Source organism: Panthera tigris, chromosome D2 (assembly GCF_018350195.1).
Source record: "Panthera tigris isolate Pti1 chromosome D2, P.tigris_Pti1_mat1.1, whole genome shotgun sequence".
Lineage (NCBI taxonomy): Eukaryota > Metazoa > Chordata > Mammalia > Carnivora > Felidae > Panthera > Panthera tigris.
Window position 1 is genome coordinate 67,929,834 of NC_056670.1, and position 20,101 is coordinate 67,949,934.

General features: G+C 40.1%; 1 pseudogene; it reads left to right on the forward strand.

Annotated features, from left to right (window-relative positions):
- The first annotated feature begins 4,462 nt into the window (after positions 1-4,462).
- LOC102973036 lies at positions 4,463-8,220 on the forward strand (annotated as a pseudogene).
- The last annotated feature ends 11,881 nt before the right edge of the window (positions 8,221-20,101 follow it).

Genomic DNA, 20,101 nt, shown 5'->3' on the forward strand with positions numbered 1-20,101 from the left:
TCTGATTCATCTTCCATGCCATGGGAGATGTGCACAGTGACAGAAGTGACAGATAAAGAGATCGATAAAAGTGAATAGAAGTGGGGGGGGGGGGCTTGGTCATCTGGCCAACTGCAATCTCTTTTACCTTGTGAACTTCTTGGGGCTCCTTTCAGATTTCTGACATGAGCTGAGCTTCACAAAAATGACCTGGCCTGAGTCTAAATCCTATCTGAATAATTAGGAAAACTGAGTCATTGAGATGTCGAGATATAAACTGTCATTAAAGTTGGTAGAAAAAGTTGATGTTGAATTAAGAACTAACACGGAATCCGCAATCCATGATCTTTTTGTTCTTACTCTACATTTTCCTCATTTAGTCTTCCATAAAAATCTAGATGGTGAGCTGAAGACAAAAAATACGTTTTAAAAATGTTAAATAATTATTTTTTGTACTTACAAGTATTTCTTTGGCACCTACTATGTGTCAGACACAATCTGGACCCTGCTCCAACCTTAGCAATGTTTACTAAGAAAGAGATGATCACTCTAGTCAAGGAACATAGAGTCTAACCCTGGGCAAACTATGGCTGCAGGCTTTTTTGTTAATAAAGTTTTATTGGAACGCAGGCATGCCGATTTGTTTATGTAGTGTCTATGGCTACTTTCCAGCTACAAGGCCGAGTTGAGTAGTTGCAACAGAGATTGGGTACCTTGCCAAGCCTGTAATATTTACTGCCAGCCTTTTACAAAATGTTTTCTGACTCCTGTCCTAGCCACATACCTTCCCAGTACATGGTACCGACATAGACACATTTTTTTTCTTTATCGTTAGATCAAGAGACTCTCCACAGCTGAAAAGCATTGCCATTGTCTTGATAGTAGGAAACAATCCTCAGTGGATTATTTTTAATCTTTGCCTCTTAAAGAATTTGCTGAAATTTCTAGAGCTGTTGACATAGGAACATGTTTTTTGCCTTTTTTTTTTTTTTAGTGGAGCAGTGTGAATTCAATACACCTGTGCAACTGTGCAAGAAGTCTCAAAGGGGAAACTATTCTGATGCACGAGGGGTAGGGGGAATGGATTGAATAGAACCTTGATTGCTCCCGTTCCAGAATGTGTCATCTGGTTTTCTGCTGCTCTTAGCCTTCTTCTAGATGCACTTATGCTGTGAATTTCTTTCCAACTTTTTGTTCATAAATACTTGAAGAAAAGAAATGAACTCAGAAATTCCTTTTAACCGTTTCCCTTTCATTGGTATTACACAGCACAAATCTGTGGCTGTGGGACTCTCTGGGATTGAAGCACAGTTAGATTGAAGAGCGTAAAAGCCTTGTGATGGTCTGGCAGTGCCCACCCTCTGTGAAGCATCTCTAAATAACACTCAGAATGACATTTAAATAGGTGCAAACCGCTTTCTCTGGGTCCTTGAAGGCTTACATTGTTTATCTTGTTCTGGGAACTCATATGGAGGATTCTTAAAATTTGAAAAGAAAAGAAATGTAACTGATTCTCCAAGTGAATAGGTGGGTTTTGTTTTGTTTTCATTAAAATTAAAACATGAACGAAAGAAGCTGGGGCATTCTCTAAAGATAAGGAAAGGGAAGGACAAGGTTGGAGTTTTTTCTAGGAAAGAGAAAAAATCAAGGACAGGTCTAGGCATATCTGTAAGAAAAGCTGACAATTCCTACTGTGATTTACTCAGTGTCTAAAACCAGCTTATACATAGTCTTCTGGACCATGCAGACAAAATATTATAAATGGAAATTAACCCAATCCATGGGTAAACTTAAGACCTCTAATCATCTCAGTTTATTATCTAAATGATCAATTCAATCCAGAAGGTATTTACAAAGGCCCTCCTGTGTGATAGGCATTGTAAGCACTCCTAAGAAAATATAGCAATGATACAGGTAACAATACCTTCCTCAGAGTTCACAATCTAGGTGAGAAGGATAAGAAATATGGCTACACACACACAAAACACAGCACTGTAACTTAATTGGCACACATACTTTAAATCGCTGTAAAACCCAGTGAAAGGCAGAATTAATGAGAGATGGAAATAATGCAGAAAATTTTTTGTTGTTGGAGCTAAGCCATGGGATAATAAAAAGAGAGGAAGATATTCCAGTAGATATAACAGTGTGAACGGAGGTAAAGACTTAATTGAACACTTATGTATGGTTGGATTATAGAAAACCAGCTCTTTGTAAAAAGGTGGAAAAGGTCACCCAGGATTTTAAATGCAGTGTGAAAACGGAAAGTCATTAATCCTGAGAAGTGGATTGACATCCTTGAAGTTTCTCTGTAAGCTTGAGATGGTAGCTGTGTATATGAAAGACTGGAGAGATAAGAAATTGAAGATGGGGAAGCCACTTAGATGGGGACTTCGATACTCTAGGTAAGACAAATGTTTTTATAATAATGAATGGAGATGCCCTAGGCTGCCTGGGCACCTGTCAGAATGTGAATGAGAAGGAGATAAGGATATGCGTCTGAATATGTGAAAGTGATTTACAGAGAGGGCATCAATATGGGGAGACATGTGGCAATGTGTGTCCCAATCCAGATTGCCGCTAATGAAGATAAATTAATTAAAAAATAAACACATTTTAGACCTTAAATACTGACCTATGTCTATAAGGCCCTTTAGGACCTAATTCAAGAATGCCCCTCCTCTAAGAATCTCCTAGCTTTCAGAAACAGGTCTTACATTTCTTGTGCAATTAGAATACAAGCAATTGTAGGAAAATTGGAGAAAGAAGGCAATGTCTTCTATGCTTTTGTTATTCACTAAATATTCTAGTATAGAGCCAGGCTACAGTAAGTGATTACTATATGGGTGCAAGATGAATCACCTTGATAGACAACCTCTGCAAATACAGGTCATATACACATCAAAGCTAGCTGCTTAGAATGGGGAAATGGGGAAAGGAGAGGTTCTCCGGGGTCAAGGAGATAACTGTCAGGCCTATGTGGACATAGCACAAGAGATTTCTTGAAAAATTGGAAAGTCATTACAGTGGTGGTAGAGGGATTCTTAGGGGATTGGAGCCTGGAGCTCATGCCATGAGGACATCAGGGTGCTTTAAAGCTTCATAGAGTTGAAGTGGTTACAAAATTAAAACCTAGAAGGAAATGACACATATGAAGTCCATTCTGGTGATTTTAATCAAAGGGGAATAATTTTTATTTACTTGTGGGTTAATGGGAAAACAACTTGAGGCATTAAGGAGTGGTAGGATATGTTAACCCGGGCTCTCTTCACAAAATACTCTTGGGGACTCGTTAGATTGATGTGACTGAAGGTTAGGAAACTGTAAAATTAATTATTTTCCAACACTTTCCATCAGACTAACGCCGACGCAAACACACACGTTTGCTTTTATTCGTGGGATATACAAAAACTTATACCTCAAATGCACATATTACTTAATGTTGAAATATTAGAAGCATTCTTACTAAAATCAGGAATAAGTATGGCTATTATGATCACTACTATTGAACATTATAATGAAGATTCTAGAATAATGCAATAAGACATGGAAAATAAGTAATAGTCACTAGACAGAAAGAGACACAGCTGATATTATTTGGGATTTATAAAAAAATCTAAGTAGTTTCTCAGGTAATCTTTGATTTTTCTATTAGAACTCAAGAAAATTCAGCAAGTTTGATGGATTCCATCTATCACTTATTTCTACATACCAGGGACAGTTAGTTATAAAGCATAATTTTCTAATATGAACATGAAGAAAAGTATAAAGCTTACTGGGAGACAGAAAAGAAGTCTTGATAAAATAGAAATATGCCATGTTTGTATTTAGGAAGACTCAATAAATTCTTCATAAATTAATCTAAAAATTTAGTTGCACTCCCAATCAAATTTCTATGGGACTTGACAAATTAATTCTAAAATCCTTGTAGAATAGAAAATGTTACGTGAGTAATTTTTTTTTTTTTTAAAGAAAAAGAAAACAATGATGGGGATAGGGCTTGTTAGACATCAAAATATACTATACAGCTGTGGTAATGTACCAAGACACCGAATTGGAATAGAAGTAGATAAAAAGGGATCAGTGGGACTCAAAAGAATTCAAAGGTAAATATATTCTAGAGATAGCATTTCATATAACCGAGGAAAGAACTTGGGACAATTGGCTAGCTGAGAAAAAGGAAACTTAGATCCATATCTAAAACAGTATACAAAATTAATTGTAGGAGAAGGGCCCCGGGCCTAGAGCAACTGTGGACTAACCAGTGGGGGGGCAGGGGAAGGGGTGGGACACCTGCTGGTGGGCGGGGTCAAGCCCAGTGCCAGGCGAATGGGCCGCGGGCTCTCGGGCTTTGCAGGGAATCTGGAGTCCTGACTCCCAGCCCGGGACTCCACCTGGCATTCGCGGGGCGGGGAAGGGGGGAGCGTAGGATGCTCTGAGCACACACAGCCCCAAGACTACCCCTGACACCTTCAGCCAGGCGATGCATGCCCAAGGCCACCGCCCCCCCCCCCCCACGCCCCGCCTACTGTGCCCAGCGCTGCCTTTAGACTCCTTCCTGCTGCTGCTGCTGCTGCTGCTGCCGCTGCAGAGTCTGCAGTCTTGCCTTGACCCCGAACTGCTGCCGGACCCTTGGCAGGCACACGGGCTGCTGACCCACGCCCTGGGCCGCTCGGCCCTACCCGGCCGGCTCCTGAGCCTGCTGCTCCCGCCCACACTGGGTTGGTGGCTGGAGAACCACCTGGGCACGCGGCGGTTCCTGCGTGCCTCTGCCCTGCTCGCCCTCGCTGCTGGGCTAATAGCTGTGCTGCTGGCAGGCCTCCGGGTGTCCAGTGCACTGGTGGCTGCGGCTACATGCCTGTCCCTCTGGCCCTGTTACTGCCCTAGACAGCCAAGGGGGGGGCGGTCCTGCCCCCATGGCTGCTGCCTAGATACCACTGCTCAGCGGGAGCTACCCTTCCTACAGCTCTTCTCAGTCCTCCTTGCTGGCCTGGGCTGTGCAGCCGGGGCCTCCCGGTGGCTGGCGCTCTCTGAGCAGTGGCTGCGGGCAATGCAGGAGGGCGTCTTTGGCAGGGCCCCGGCCAGGTGCTGGTCAGACTCCTTCATACCCCAGGCGGCTTGGCCAAGCTGCTTATCACCCATCCTGCCATCCCTGGACCTCCTTACATGGTCACCCTTAGCCTCTTGTCCTGCAGTGAAGACTCATCCCAGCTCCCTCCCTGGCCTGGGGTCTGTGCAGCAGACCTGGGTGGGCTCCTCAGAGGTGGGCCTGGCCCAGCTTCCACCCAGAGACCCTGCTGTGGGCGGCCCTGGATGAGCAGATGCCGCAGGAGGGGATCCAGGCCTCGCTCCTTGAAGAGCCCGCCCCGTGTCCTGAGAACCCCTCGCTCCTTGAAGAGCCTGCCCCGTGTCCTGAGAACCCCTGCTCTGGCTGCTTAAATCTTCCATCACTTCTCTGGGATGAGGTGGGCGGGCAGGGGTGGGGTCTCCTGGCTCGGGGTCTGGAGGTAGCCTTGACCAGTCCCTCCCCGTGCCCCACATCCTACAGGCTGGAGCACATGGGCTTCCTCACAGAGCAGGCAGTGGTCACAGTGGCCACAGGCCATGTGGAAGGTGCCCTGTCACTGCTGGTGGGGGGAAAGGCGGGCACTGAGGTGCTGGTGACTCAGGGCAGGGGCAGCTTGCCCACCCTGAGGGCTCCGGTCCCCCCCAGCACACGCAGGCCTTCAGGTGACAAGAAGCTTGGCCTATGGGTAGGTAGTCCAAGCCCAGCCCTCTCTGCTGAGAGTCACAGTGGGGTGCAGGAGAAGCCCCCTTCGGCACCTCCCCCTTGGCAGTGTTTAGAATAAAAACCAGTTTACTGTTCAAGCCAGACCTTCTTGGGGGCCAAAAAAATTAATTCTAGATAAGTGAGAAATAAAAATGTAAAAAGCATCAATGTAAAAGAAGAACATACAGGAAAGAATTGACACTAGATATTGGGGCAGAGATTTTTAAATTAGATACAGTTTGAATAACTGGACGGTACAGAAATTATCTAGCAAAACACATAAACTAAGTTAAAATATAATACATGTATGTTGCAGATATTTTCTTTCAGTCTAGCAGGTAAATATAAAAAAGTTAAAATATAAAAAGTTTCTATTGATAAATAAAAAGATAAAGAGGCAAAGAATATGAGCAGGTAGTTCACAGGAAAAGAAATTCAAATAGCTGGAAATATATGAAAAGATATGAAACTTCATTTATAAGCAGAGACATACAAATTAAACAAGGATGAAATATCAGTTTTGCTCCCATAAATTTGGAAGACAAAGGGGAACAAGTAGCAGAAGAATAAGGAGCAGAAGACAATGGAGACTTCTACACATTATTGTTGGTGCTAAAATTGATCGATACAGCCTCTTCTGGAGAAGAATTTCACATTGTTTATCAAGATTTAATTGGCAATTAGATTTAAAATAGTATTTGCCTAGAAAAATATTCCCATGTGTACACAATGCATTATAAACATCATAGTGTTGTTTATTACATGACTAAGTAAATGTCCATCAAGTACAGTTAAATAAAGTGTTTTATCTAGTCCATGGAATATTATGCAGCAATGAAAAAGAACGAGGTACATTTATATGTACTGCCATAGATCTCTAAGATATACTGCCATCTGAAAAAAATGATTTTATAAAATAATGCACAATATAATTCCTTTTATGTAAAAACAAGTGAACAAAAATATATAATTCTAAATATAAACATATATACATGTAATGGATAGAATAAGATCTGGACATATGTACACCAAACTGTATAAAATTATATCTCGAGAAGCCTGTGAGATTGGTGTGGCAAAGGGGCTCTATTTGTAGAATTATTGATCTGATTGACTATTTACAAAAATATATGAATTGATTAATTGTATGATTAACAATAATAAATAGGTAAAAACTAAAGCAAAAATCCAAGCATACAAGCACACAAGATTATATCTCATGCCTACAAAAAGCTTGATCTAGGTTTTTTTCGTACATTGTGTAATTGCACAATCCTCCTTCCCAGCAAACTTCTTATTCTCCTTTTTAGGATTTATCCTTGGAAATGTCAATGCCAGAGACTAATCCATTAGCTAATTAGGCACATTTCTGAGTATACAACTACCTTAAGGGATAAAAGATGCTGCATCTCAAGTCCAGACCTTGGCTAATATGCAGATCATTAACTCAAGCCTGATTAATTAAATTTTGTGAAGATATATAGAAGAGCCCTTCTTATTGTTTTTAAATAAAGTGCTAAAAATTTCAGCTCTTCAGTGATCTGAATTTATTGGCCCATATTAGCTTTTCACCAAAGTTTTACATTATCTTGAGTTCTCTATATAACATTGCTTATATCACTGGCTAGAATCTAGCCTTTAGCCATAACCAATGGAAAAGAATTGGACTTTTAATTATATAATCAAACAAATAAGCCATAATGGATACCCTGAAAAAATTATTTTTTCTCAACATTTTCTCTGGAACACAGAAAAGTGATGAAAAAATCATTCATGGTGAAACTGAGCTGAAGTAAAAGGTATTTTTGTGCGGATGTCTATTCTAAAACATCTTGGTGGGTCACCTCCTAATTCCCACTCCTTATTCAACAAGTATTTCTTAACCCTTTATGTGTCAGACACCATACTAAGCCTTGGGGATATAAGCCTTATGTAAGACCCTCTTGCCATGGTGAGTTTACAATCTTGAGAGGATGAGACCGTGAAAACACGAAAATGTTGTGTGAAATGTGCTGTGATGTCCTGGAAATACAGCATCCTAGAAGGGGCTTCGGAGGGAGGGGGATGGGTAGCAAATCTGTGCTCTAGGGGATCAGGAACGGCTTCTTTGAGGAAGAGAGATTCAAGACATGCAACCAGATGCTTGAAAGATGAGTAAGACTTTGCAAACCAAGGGATGAGGGGTACAGGAATTACGGCAGGCATGCCCTGTGCCAGGCACTGTGATGGGCACCTGGCGGCCCCACCCTCACAAAGGCTTGCCTCCCATCTCCCCTTTCCCTCCCAGGCTAGAATTCTTCCGCATGTCCTCTCCCCATTGCCTCTGGCCACCATCACTGACTCCTGAGGCCGCTCCACGTACACCCCGTCACCCATCCAGTAGACGGACAGGCCCTGGACTCTCTTCTCCGTCTCCGGCTTCTTCTGTTAGCGACTGGCCCTCCTCCCTCACCCTACCACCCTCCAAATGACTGCAAAATAACTGACAACACTCCAGGTTTAGGTAATTCCCTTTTCAGCCTCAGATTCTTGTGCACCAAACCTGCTCTTGTAAAAGCAAGGGTGTTTATCTTCCTGAGACTGTTCTGAGATGCTAAATCATCTTAATAGCCTCACTTACTGTCCTTGCTTTCATAACCACGCAGTCAGGAAAACCCTCCCCCAACAACTTTTTTTCTCCTGCGGTCTAGGAGACACTTTTTAATTTGCAATTGAATTTGTCATAATTTGCCCTTCTTAAGGGCTACACTTCACTAGGGAAAGTTCCCTAGTTTATTCCAACAACCGCTTATAGTGAATAGTGTCTATTATACTAAGGAGTTTTCCAGAATCCTTACTTTTATGATAAGCAGAACTCCCAACCACCCTTCCAGCACTCACCCCCTGCCAGTTAAAATAAATACATATGCATAAAATATGCTGAAGGAATAAATAAATACGTGTGCTGGAATTTGGGCATCTGCTTGATAATTATTCAGCAACGTGACTCAGCGGTTTGGAAGGAGGTTGGGGGAGGGGAGAAAATGTGCCCTTGTCTGAGGCAGAGAAGGAAGAGAAGAGCTGAGGAAACTTTTATCTCTCCTTCCTCAGAACACTGGGAGTTCTTCTGGCAATTATTTTGGCAATTTTCTTCCTACGTGTTAACTAAAGTTTAAGCTCTCCCACACCGGTGGCTGTACTGCATATTTAATTGTCCCCAAATATCATCAAACATAAAGCCTGACAGTTAGTGGACAATTTTTGTTCATGATGATAAGAAAAGCGGAGAGAAAAATCTTAAGTAAAAGAGGTAAAAGTATACGTGGGAGGAAAAAGGCAAGTGCTGATATGACAACTTAGGTCTTTCAAAATGTATCAGAATATTTTCTTTTAAAATAAATAGCTAATACTCAGAAGTATTGCTGGATCGTATGGTAGTCCTTTTTTTCATTTTTAAAGGGATCCTCGTGCTGGTTTCCACAGCGGCTACACCAAGTTACCAATTGTGAACAATGGTGTAGAGAAGTTCCCTCTTCTCCACCTAACACTTGTCCTTTGTTTTTTCTGATAACAGTAGTGAGGGTCAAGACCCGCTGCCCCCAAATAGGTACTGATAAGGGAGCGTGGGACAACTGAGGGCAAACAGGCTGGCGCGAGCAGGCGCGCACACACACACACACACACACGCATACCCCAGGTGGAATATGTGTGATGCTCCTCGGACACTCCTGGCTATGCAAGAAAAAAGGAAAGGGGTTTTAAGTGCTTGCCATGGTGCCGTGGGGAACTAAGGCAAATTAGATTCCCTTACTGCCTACAGCCCACTAAGTCCTTGAAACAGGCAGACTGACCTCTCTGTAGAAGCCCAGCTGCCTGATGATGACACTTTGCTAGGGGCAAAAGAGAATCTTAGCTTAACAATAGCCTGACCTCTCAAGGATCCTGTAAGTCTACTTCCTTTATCTCAACTGCCCCAAGAAATATGCTGGCAATCTTACTCCAAGCTTATGGCCCCCTGATATACATCTGAAGGGTCTCAAGACTGAGGTTTGATTAAATGGTAATAAATGGCATTTCCCTAGCAACAGCTAGCCCCTCAAGGTCCTGGAAACCTTGCTTCCAAAATACCTTAGAGACTTACGCTGTCCCTGACCCTCTCCCAACCTGAGGCTATATAATGAGTTACCCATCACAACCCCAGTGCAGCTCTTTCTGCCCATGTGTCCTGTCTCTGTACTTCAATAAAGTCACCTTTTTGCACCAAAGACGTCTTCAAGAATTCTTTCTTGGTCGTCAGCTCCAGACCACCCCACCAGCACCCCAAAACTTCATCAGGTACCTTGGCATACTGAATATTTCAAACTGAGAGAATGTGAGAAATGGTATATGTAAGACCAAATTTCTGACCTTCCCCTGAAGCAGGTCACAAAAGCCTCTGGTGAGAGGTCACCCTCCCTAGCCCTAGAGAAAGGAAGCATTTCACAAAGACAAAAGGACACAGGGAGGAATCTGAATGAACAGGCCTTGCTAAATTTCCTTCAGTTTACTATACTTAGCTTGCCTTTGTCCTCTCATATTTTTCTACAACTCTTCATCAAACCTAGCATAGAAACTCAGGTTTAACCATTTCTTTGGGTCTTCATTTCCTTATGAAGCTTTCTGTTTCATGTAAAATGCATATGAAACAAATTTGTACACTTTTCTCTTGTTAATGTGTCTTTTGTCATGGGAGTCCCAGCTGAAAATTTAAAAGGATAAAGTAAAATGTGATTTTTTCCTTCTACAATAGCCATCCTGACAAATAGGAGGTGATCTTTCATTGTGGTTTTGATTAGTATTTCCCTAATAATTAGTGATGTTGAGCACCTTTTCAAATATCTCTTGGCCATTTGTATGTCTTCTTTGGACAAATGTCTATTTTAGTCCTTTGCCCATTTTTAAATTGGAAAATTTACATATTTTTCTGTTATTTAGTTATAAGAGTTCCTTATATGTTTTGAAAATCAACTCCTTATCAGATATATGGTTTGCAGACATTTTCTCCCTTTCTGTTGGTTGTTTTTTTAAATCTGTTGATTGTTTCCTTTGCTGGGCAGAAGGTTTCTAGTTTGATGAAGTCTCACTTGTCTATTTTTGTTTTTGTCACCTGTGCTTTTGGTGTCATATCTGTGAAATAATTGTCAAGACCAATGTCATAAAGCTTTCCCCCTATTTTCTTCCAGGATTTTTTATAGTTTAGGATCTTATATTTAATTCTTCAACCCATTTTGACTGGATTTTTGTGTAAGGTGTAAGATGGGGGTCTGATTTCATCCTTTTGCATGCGGTGATCTTCTGGGTATATATCCAAAAGAATAAAAATCAGGATTTTAAAGAGATATCTGCACTCCAAGTTTCATTGTGGCATTATTCACAATAGCCAAGATATGGAAACCATCCAAATGTTTATTGGCAGATGAACAAAGAAAATGTGGTATATAGATATAATAACATAGTATTTAGCCTTAAATATGAAGGAAATCCTATCATTTGTGACCACACGGATAGACCTGGAAGAGATTATGCTAAGTTAAGTTAGTCACAAAAAGACAAATGCTACAAGATTCCACTTATAAGAGTGAAAATATATAAAATAGTCAAACTCCTTAGCAGCAGAAAATAGAATGGTGGTTACCTGGGAATGCAGGGAGTTGTTATTCAATGAGGGCAAAGTGATACAAGATGAGTTAAGTTCTATAGATCTGTTGTACAACATTGTGCCTGTAGTTAGCAATATGGTATTGATGAAGTTTTGGGGTGGTGGTGGGGTTTGGAGCTGATGGCCAAAAAAAGATTTTTGAAGAGGTCTTTGGTGCAAAAAGGTGGTTTTATTGAAGCACAGGGACAGGACACGTGGTCAGAAAGAGCTGCACTGGGGTTGTGATGGGTAACTCATTATATAGCCTCAGGTTAGGAGGGGGTGAGGGACAGGGTAAGTCTCTAAGGAATTTTGGAAGCAAGGTTTCCAGAATCTGGAGGGGCTAGCTGTTGTTAGAAAAATGTCACTTATTATTGCTTAGTAAAACCTCACTTATGAGACCCTTCAGATGTATATGGGGGGCCATAAGCTTGGAGTATGATTGCCAGCATATATCTTGAGGGAGTTGAGGTTAAGGAAGTTTCCAAAGGAATTTTTATATGTTAAAGTAGACTTATAGGATCCTGGGGAGCCAGGATAATGTTAAGCCAAGATTCCCTTTTGCCCTTAGCAATGGGTCATCATTGAAGGAGCTGAGGTCCCAGAGGAAGGTCACTGCCTGTTTCAAGGACTTGTCAATGGGCTGTGGGCAGTAAGGGTATTTAATTTTTCATTTGCTGTGGTTTCTCACACCACCATGGCAAGCACTTATACCCCCTTACAGCTCGATGAGGGTGATATTAGGGCTCCGGGAAACAGAGTCTACAGGTTTCTGGAGATTAGGCAACGGATAAGATTGCCTTTTTCTTGCAGTTTACTAAGTTATCTGTAAACTGAAGGAGACTCCCGTCCTACATGACTGCGATCTCTATCAGTCAACTATTTGCTTTCTTTCCTTTCCCTTGTTCTTGGGCAGCCAGGAGTGTGAGAGGAATATCACACATATCCCACCTGCAGGGGTGGGGGTCCTAGCTTATACTTTGCCCTCAGCTTGCGTTATGCTCCCTCATTGAAAATTTTAAGAGAGTAGATCTAGCGGTTCTTAACACACACACACAAAAAGCAAAGGTACATAAGGAAACTTTCAGAGGTGATGGATATGTTTACTACCTTGACTATGGTGACGGTATCATGGGTGTACGTGTTTGTCCAAACTCATCAAATTGTATACCTTAGATATGTGCAGTTTTTTTTCTATCAATTACATCTCAATGCAACTATGAAAAGTTAGTTAATATTTTTCATCTGTAATTTAATAGGGGGAAAAAGTAAGGAACTATTAACCTAAACCTTGACGTAGGCAAAAGCACTGTAAGATGGGACTCTAAGCGGGGAACATAAATTTCTTGCAAAAGAAAATTATACCTTTGAGGGGGTGACATTGAAGTCACATTAAATGGTTTATGTCCTTTGATCTAGGAATTCCATTTCTATGGTTTATCCTAAGGAAATATTTGGTTAGTATTAGTATGTGGTTAGTGTTAATATAAATAATGCTGAGATAGTATGATGCGGACATATTTACTGGTCCTAAAATATTTATTTCAGTGTTATTTATAATAGGCAATATTAGAAAAGAGCCAAATGTTCAACTCAATGGGAATGTTTGGATAAACCAGAGGACATCTACTTGATTAGAAATTGTGGAGCAGAGTAGGGTTCACAGACCCCTGGTGGATGAATTCCACAGCTGCACCTTCTAGTTTACAACTTGTAGGGAGGTTGCTCTCTTGCTTATGTTTTTTTTATCTGGAAAATGGTTATAAAATCTCTTTCTTAATAAGGTCATTGTGATATCTAGCTAAGACTAGATCATCATGCTTGGAATATGGCGGACACTTCATAAATGAGAGCTACCATTATAGAGCCATTAAATATTCATAAAGTCTGCATAAAAGCAAGGAAGAAGTGTTTATGCTATCTTAAAAGTCAAAGACTGTAGGCTTTCACATTAAAAAAATAACGATGGTAAATATAAAAGATAAGGCTGAAGGATATACAAAAAATATTAAGTGAAAATATATGATTAATAGAACTATAGTAAACTCTTTGTGTTTGTCTTCTGCATTTTCTAAAATTTCTTTAAGTATACACAATTTTTTAAAGAAAAGCCTCTTCGTTTATTGAAAATAATCCATCCCTACTTGTTCTCATCCTTTTGGTGGGTGACCTTTCTGGGAATCCACTAAATTAGTGCTACTGGTAGAAGTAAAGCATGAAGTGTAGGGATCTGTTCTGGGTGGTAATAAAAAGAGCACTGAGACTTGAGAGATTTAGGTCTCTTCCTGCTCCGTGACCTTGGAAAAGTCACTCAACTTCTCTGACCTGTTATTTCTTCCAGGAAATGGGAATAACAATACTTGTCTGATACACATCTCCTAAACTAACAAGAATACTGTGCACATAAAGACTTCGAAAAATGTTAAGTGCTTTACAAATGTACATGACTTTGTGTTTCAGGTGTTTATCTTTTCGAAGATTGAACTCTGTTCTTTATCCCTTTTTTTTTTTTTTTTTTTTTTTTTTTTTGCTGATGAAGTCAACTGAGTCGGAAACCACGTTTCATCATGTACTACGCCCACTTTCATTCTTATTCTTTTCTTATCTCTATCTCTTACAAAGAAAATCAATACACAGATCTTAGTATTTGTTTTCTATTTTTTTTTCTTCTAAGTGAATTTCAACCAGAAACATCTGCTGTCATATTAGGAGTAGAGACTAAGCTTGATGTGACTTTCTCAATTTAGATATTTAGGATGATCAACTTTTGCTTTTTGAATCATTTGCTGTTAACTGATCTTACAAAACCAAACAAGGGGCAGGAAAGAAGAATGTAAAATACCATGGCCAAAGGAAGTCATTACCCATTAAGTCACAAGTGTCCAGGTAGAAAATTGCATTTATGTCATGAGTAAAGCAGTAAATAACACACTTGATGACTGGACAATCATTTCTAGATGTTAGTCTATACTTCCATGCCAAAAGCTACCAAATAAGTAATCCTGAAGTGCTCGTTATCTCTAAAACCAGACACATAGCTTTGTTCATCAAGAAAACATTTGTCTTTGTTTTTTTAAAAGAAATTCTAATTGCCACCTCAAAGACACCATATTTGGGGGGGACTTAGAGTATTACATTTTCATTTTCCTTTGCCTGGTACATCTGCCTCTCCTTAATCTCTGTGTCTACATTAATCTTCACTCTTTGCCCAAAAAAATTCTCTGATGTCAGTTTCTCCTAACTGACGTCATATCTGAATATCTTTCTTCTTGAATCCTCAAACAGAACAGATAGTCTGACCTTTTCTGTATTTAATTAACAAGGGTAACTTTTAAAACAGGAAAAATTCACCATATTCAAAAAGTAGTTCCTTATTGCATCTGTGTGAATAAAATACATATATGTCTATATTGTGCGTATATCTATATAAGTGACATTTATATTTCTTCAAACCATCACTTAGAAAAAAGTAGTTATTTCATATTTAAGTCCTTATGAAGTCTCTTATGTTAAGATCTGTCCTTCTCCCAATTATTTGATTTTGAATAGCAAAGAATTGCTTGGGGAACATAATGGATTTTGACTTTGGCTGCACATTTGGATTGCCTGGAGAACTTTTAAAAATTTCCACATGCAAGCTGCATCCCAGACCATTACATCAGAACCTCTGGAAGTAGATCCAGGCATCTGTGTTTTTCAAATGTTCTCCAGGTGATTCCAATGTACAGCTAGGTCTGAGGATCACTGATAACTGAAAATAACCTTAGTACTAGGGTTTGATGTTTATAAAATTTATCTGCGGAAGCAGGGATTCAACACAGACTTAATGAGTATTCTTCAGAGGAAAGTCTTCACCATTGCAAATAATGTCTATTATAAAAATATATTTCTAACATCATTAAAAAAAGATCCATCGTCATAAGTTGTGGGATTCCCAAATATACATCTATAGGATAAATGAAAAGCATGCTCTTCTGTTAGTGGGTTCTAGTAGCATAGGACAAAATTTCCAGTGACAGAATTATGCACAGAATCAAACAGTGCTATAGTTGAAACAACTTAGTCAGCAGTGAATATGATATGCAAGAAAACTTTACTAGATGATTCAAAAAGGGACTCTAGTGATGATTAAGACATTGACGTCAAAGTTGCATGTGAAAAGTTTGAATCAAATTATTCCATGAAATTTGAGAGTAGAAAAAGTCATATTTCTGGATCACTATATTAGGTAACATGAATTTAAATACCTATTGTAAGTAAAGTAAGAAATGAAATATTGATTATTCCAACCACATCTCTAAGCACGAATAGATTAAAATTCACCAAAAAAAATTATCAGTGGGAAAATGGAAGGACTGCTTTATATTTGGGGTCTACTTATTTTGTTGTACTTATGCTATTTTTTTTTTCACTTGCTGACATTAATCTTAGAGGACAGAGACTCTCTCTTATCGATTTGTTCTTAAATATACCCAAATATACGCATAGGTTTTGTGGGCATACTCATACAAAGGCATACTCAATTTGGGTAGCCCTTTTTGCAGAGAAAAATGCAGAGTGACCATGGGACATTGCTAGGACTCCTCCCAAGGCCATGCAGGTGATGGACCCTGAGACTTAAGCCTCAAGAGCTTCATGGGAAATTCATGTCTGTATCCACCCTAGTGCTTAGCACCAGTGGCTGGCTTAACCAGGCATTGCACAGATATTTCTTTCTTTTTCTTTTTTAATTTTTTAACGTTTATTTTTGAGAGAGAGAGAGAGAGAGAGAGGGAGACACAGAATCTGAAGCAGGGTCCAGGCTCTGAGCTGTCAGCACAAAGCCCAACAAGGGGCTCAAACTCATGAACCCTGAGATCATGACATGAGCTGAAGTCGGACCTTTAACAAACCAAGCCACCCAGGAGCCCCTGCACAGATACTTTCTTAAGTTGCATTGCTTTTCTTAGTCAAATCATCCAAAGATGATTTAGAGCATCCCTTGTTGGTCTCTATTTTCTAAGAAAGCAGAGGCAATTTCTTATTCTGGAGTAGAGTGGTCAGTTAGCACAATGCTGGCAGAACATTAAATGGCAAAGACGGATGTAATTTCACTAGTGAAAACTGAGCAAGAACAAATGAAGAGTCCACATCTGAGGGAAGGATGTGGCAAATCATGTTTGGGCATTGGAGCTCTTGGAATGGAGGTGAGGAGGCATGAAGCATCTGGCAATATTAAAAGAATGTGATCCAGTAAAGGGATTTGCTGTCTGGAGATTCCTATCTCTTGTAGAGTCAAAGGACTCATTAGAAACAGTTTTAGGACTGATAGTTTAAACTACTGAATTCTGTGTGTACTCTTTTCAGGCAAGGTTATCATCTCATTCATCTCGGTGTCCCTAGCACGTGTCTCATGCTGCTTGGCCAGCACTAAAATGTTTATTGAGTCTGCAGCAGACACATGAATGTAGTCACGGAAGATGGTATCATCATGAATAATCAGGTTCTGCATTTTAACATGACACGTAATATTAATAGCTGGGCGTTCCTTATTCTCTCTTCAATCTGGAAACCCACTGAGGGTGTGGTAGGAGGGGAAATAGCCCCTGAGAATGGGCTGCCCAGATTGGAGTCTAGTCAGGCCCCAAACTCAGGAATACTGGGTCTGGCTACATTTTCTGGGCAGAAGAATTTGCTGAAACTTCACAAAAGTTCTTTCATTTCACTATTGGCCACTTGGGGCCTTTTGGTCTTTGGGTAGAACTTTAAATTTCTAACTCAATAAACTGGAGGTGTGAAAAAAAGAAAACCTACCCGTCTTCCATACACATTAGAAGGTCACCTAAAGTTAACACCTGAAACCACTTAAAGGTGACTAAGATTCTCATTGAAGATGAAGGCAACTGAGGTGATGAGCTGGTGAGGACTCATGCAGCCCCCGGAGAAGGAAGAGGGGCAGATAAGAAGCAGCAGCACTAGAAGAAAGAAAGATCAAAACATACTAGCTACATGATGAGCAGCAGGAAACACTAATTATATACAGATCCGAGGAGCCCTCTTGACATTTCACAGCAGTCCTGAAGCCAATAGATAACATCCTCTTGGGAATAATCCTTTCGAGAACATCAGCATGAAAAGAACACAAATATTCTCCATGCTGGGGAAAGAGAGGGGTTTTAGGGAGAAATGGGATATATAACTTAAATCCCAGTATGAACTCTGGTCCATGCACATAAAGCATAGCAGCTCAAAGGGAGGGGACTGAGAGGTGGGCTCTATTTCTGTCCCATGTGATAGGAAGGCTTAGGATGATATCTATCTACCTCACTTTTGAGCAAGGATGGTTTTATGGGGAGGACACTTCTATGGTCTTCTTCTTGGAGCTGAAGCAAAAATAAAGTCAAACACTAGAGATTTCACATATATACAACTCATCAGGCAGAGAACCCTTGATAAATTCTATAGTCTTGCTCTCGTAAAACTGTAACGACAGTGACAGCTGCTTCAAAATCCTTAGTGACATTTCCTGGAACACAGACTGCACTCTGAGTTGAAATTTCATTTGACACATTTTAGGCCTGGTGGTTTTAAATGAGGGAGAAAAAAAAACATGTTGTTAAATATTACTGCAAAATTTCACTTTGCTTAATGGCCAATAAAATAACACAGTGTGTTCAGGTGGCTCAAACTTCCGGTTTGACCATCTGGCCTGATGAATATACCCAACATCTTTCATCTTTTGTTGGCTTTCTCTCTACTGTCTACTGGTGAGTATCTGGCTGTCAGCATAATTAGCTCCTGCCTGAAATCTGCTTAAAGGAAATGTCCTGATACATATCCAATAATACCCTGGGAGTAAAACAAAAACAAAAACAAGAAACATCATAATAGAAGGGACTTCAGGCAGTCAAGAGTGTTGGCCTTATAACTTGAAAAACCACTTCAGAAATATTAGTATTTCTTATTCAAACAAAATGCTCAAAAGAGACAGCCACTCATTTCTTCTACAGCATTGTGGATTTAGCGCTAAGGAAAGAACACTGACGTCTTGAGTAAGAGGGCCCTGAATTATCAAAGAAGGAAAATGCTATTGAAAAGCTAGAAGAAGCTACAAAAATAGTAAATCTGGCCGCTTAGACTGATGGAATAGAATTTCCAGAGAAGATTGACAATTGAAAAAACATGAGTCACCATATGGAACACTTATAGACTGTCTTGCCTCAGAAGATGGGGTACACATATAGAAACAGTCATTTTGAGGTTTCAAGCCAAAAATGTTTCTCAATTTTCCTTTTTTCTTCTCATAAGAACATTTTGATCATCTCTTCTTATGGTTTTTTAGAGTTTATATGCAAACAATTTGAAGAAGTAGATAGCAAATGCATAACAATTTTTATTTGGAACTCCTCTAGACATAGTTTTCCTTAAAATACACACACACACACACACACACACACACACACACACACACGGACAGAAAACTCAATGACATATATAATGCAACTCTTTTCAGGATAGGAAATAGGCATGGAAGAATGCAATTCCTGAGATAAAGGAAAACTTACAAAATGAGCCCCAAGATCACCCAGCTGTCTCCTGGGTACAATTTTCTGACCTCAACACAATGAACAGAGTGCAGCTGGTTCACTAAGGGGGAAAAAAAGCTTAGAATTTAAGGCAGCTAAAAAAGCTATATTCTGCAAGGAAAGAGGAGCTGCATCCTGCAGGGGTGGTGGTGGTGGTGAAAGTTGGCATGGAGGTTCCTTGTGCATCCTTGGTTGAGGTCTAGGCTGCCCATGTGCAGGGCAACATTACATGGAGGCATAAGAGAAAGTGGCTGTTAATGGCATTGGGAAGGAAACAAAGATTCTAGACCTCAACAGTGCTAGAAAACATTGGAGGTCCAGCCCAGGTAGAATGGATAAACTTCATCAACACTCCAACATCTGGTTAAGACACCAGGAAGACTTTACCTTAAAATTAACGGTCATACTTTAGAATAAGGCTCCTCCCAGATCTGCCTCAACAGAATTTAAAATAAAAGACTGAGGGGCACCTGGGTGGCTCAGTTGGTTGAGCGTCCGACGACTTCAGCTCAGGTCATGATCTCACAGCTCGTGAGTTTGAGCCCCACTTCAGACTCTGTGCTGACAGCTCCGAGCCTGGAGCCTGCTTTGGATTCTGTGTCTCCCTCTCTCTCTGCCCTTCCTCCGCTCATGCTCTGTCTCTCTCTGTCTCAAAAATAAGTAAACAGTAAAAAAATAAAAAATAAAATAAAAGACTAAAACAAAATTAGCAGCACATTAGGAACTTTTGGAATAATATCGAGACCTTATCAAACATGTAAGTAGAGTCTGAGAAGGATGAGAGCAAGACAGCAGTACAAAAACTTTGAAAATTAGTAGCCAAATATTTTCTATATTTGTTGAGAAACACTGATTTACAGATCCAAGATGTTCGGTGAATCCACAGCAGAAGAAAACACAAAGAAAGCTACACTTAGACATATTAAACCTAAACAGAAGAAATTTAAAAAAATAAAGAAATAAAACATCTTGAAAGCAGAGAAAGCATTATGGATACAGGGAAGCTATGAGGATGATGGTGGACTTCATCGGAAACAATGAAAGCAGGAAGATAATGGAATTGCATATTTTTAAATGCTGATAAAGAAAAATCTGATATCTCATATTCTATATACACAGAACATACCCTTC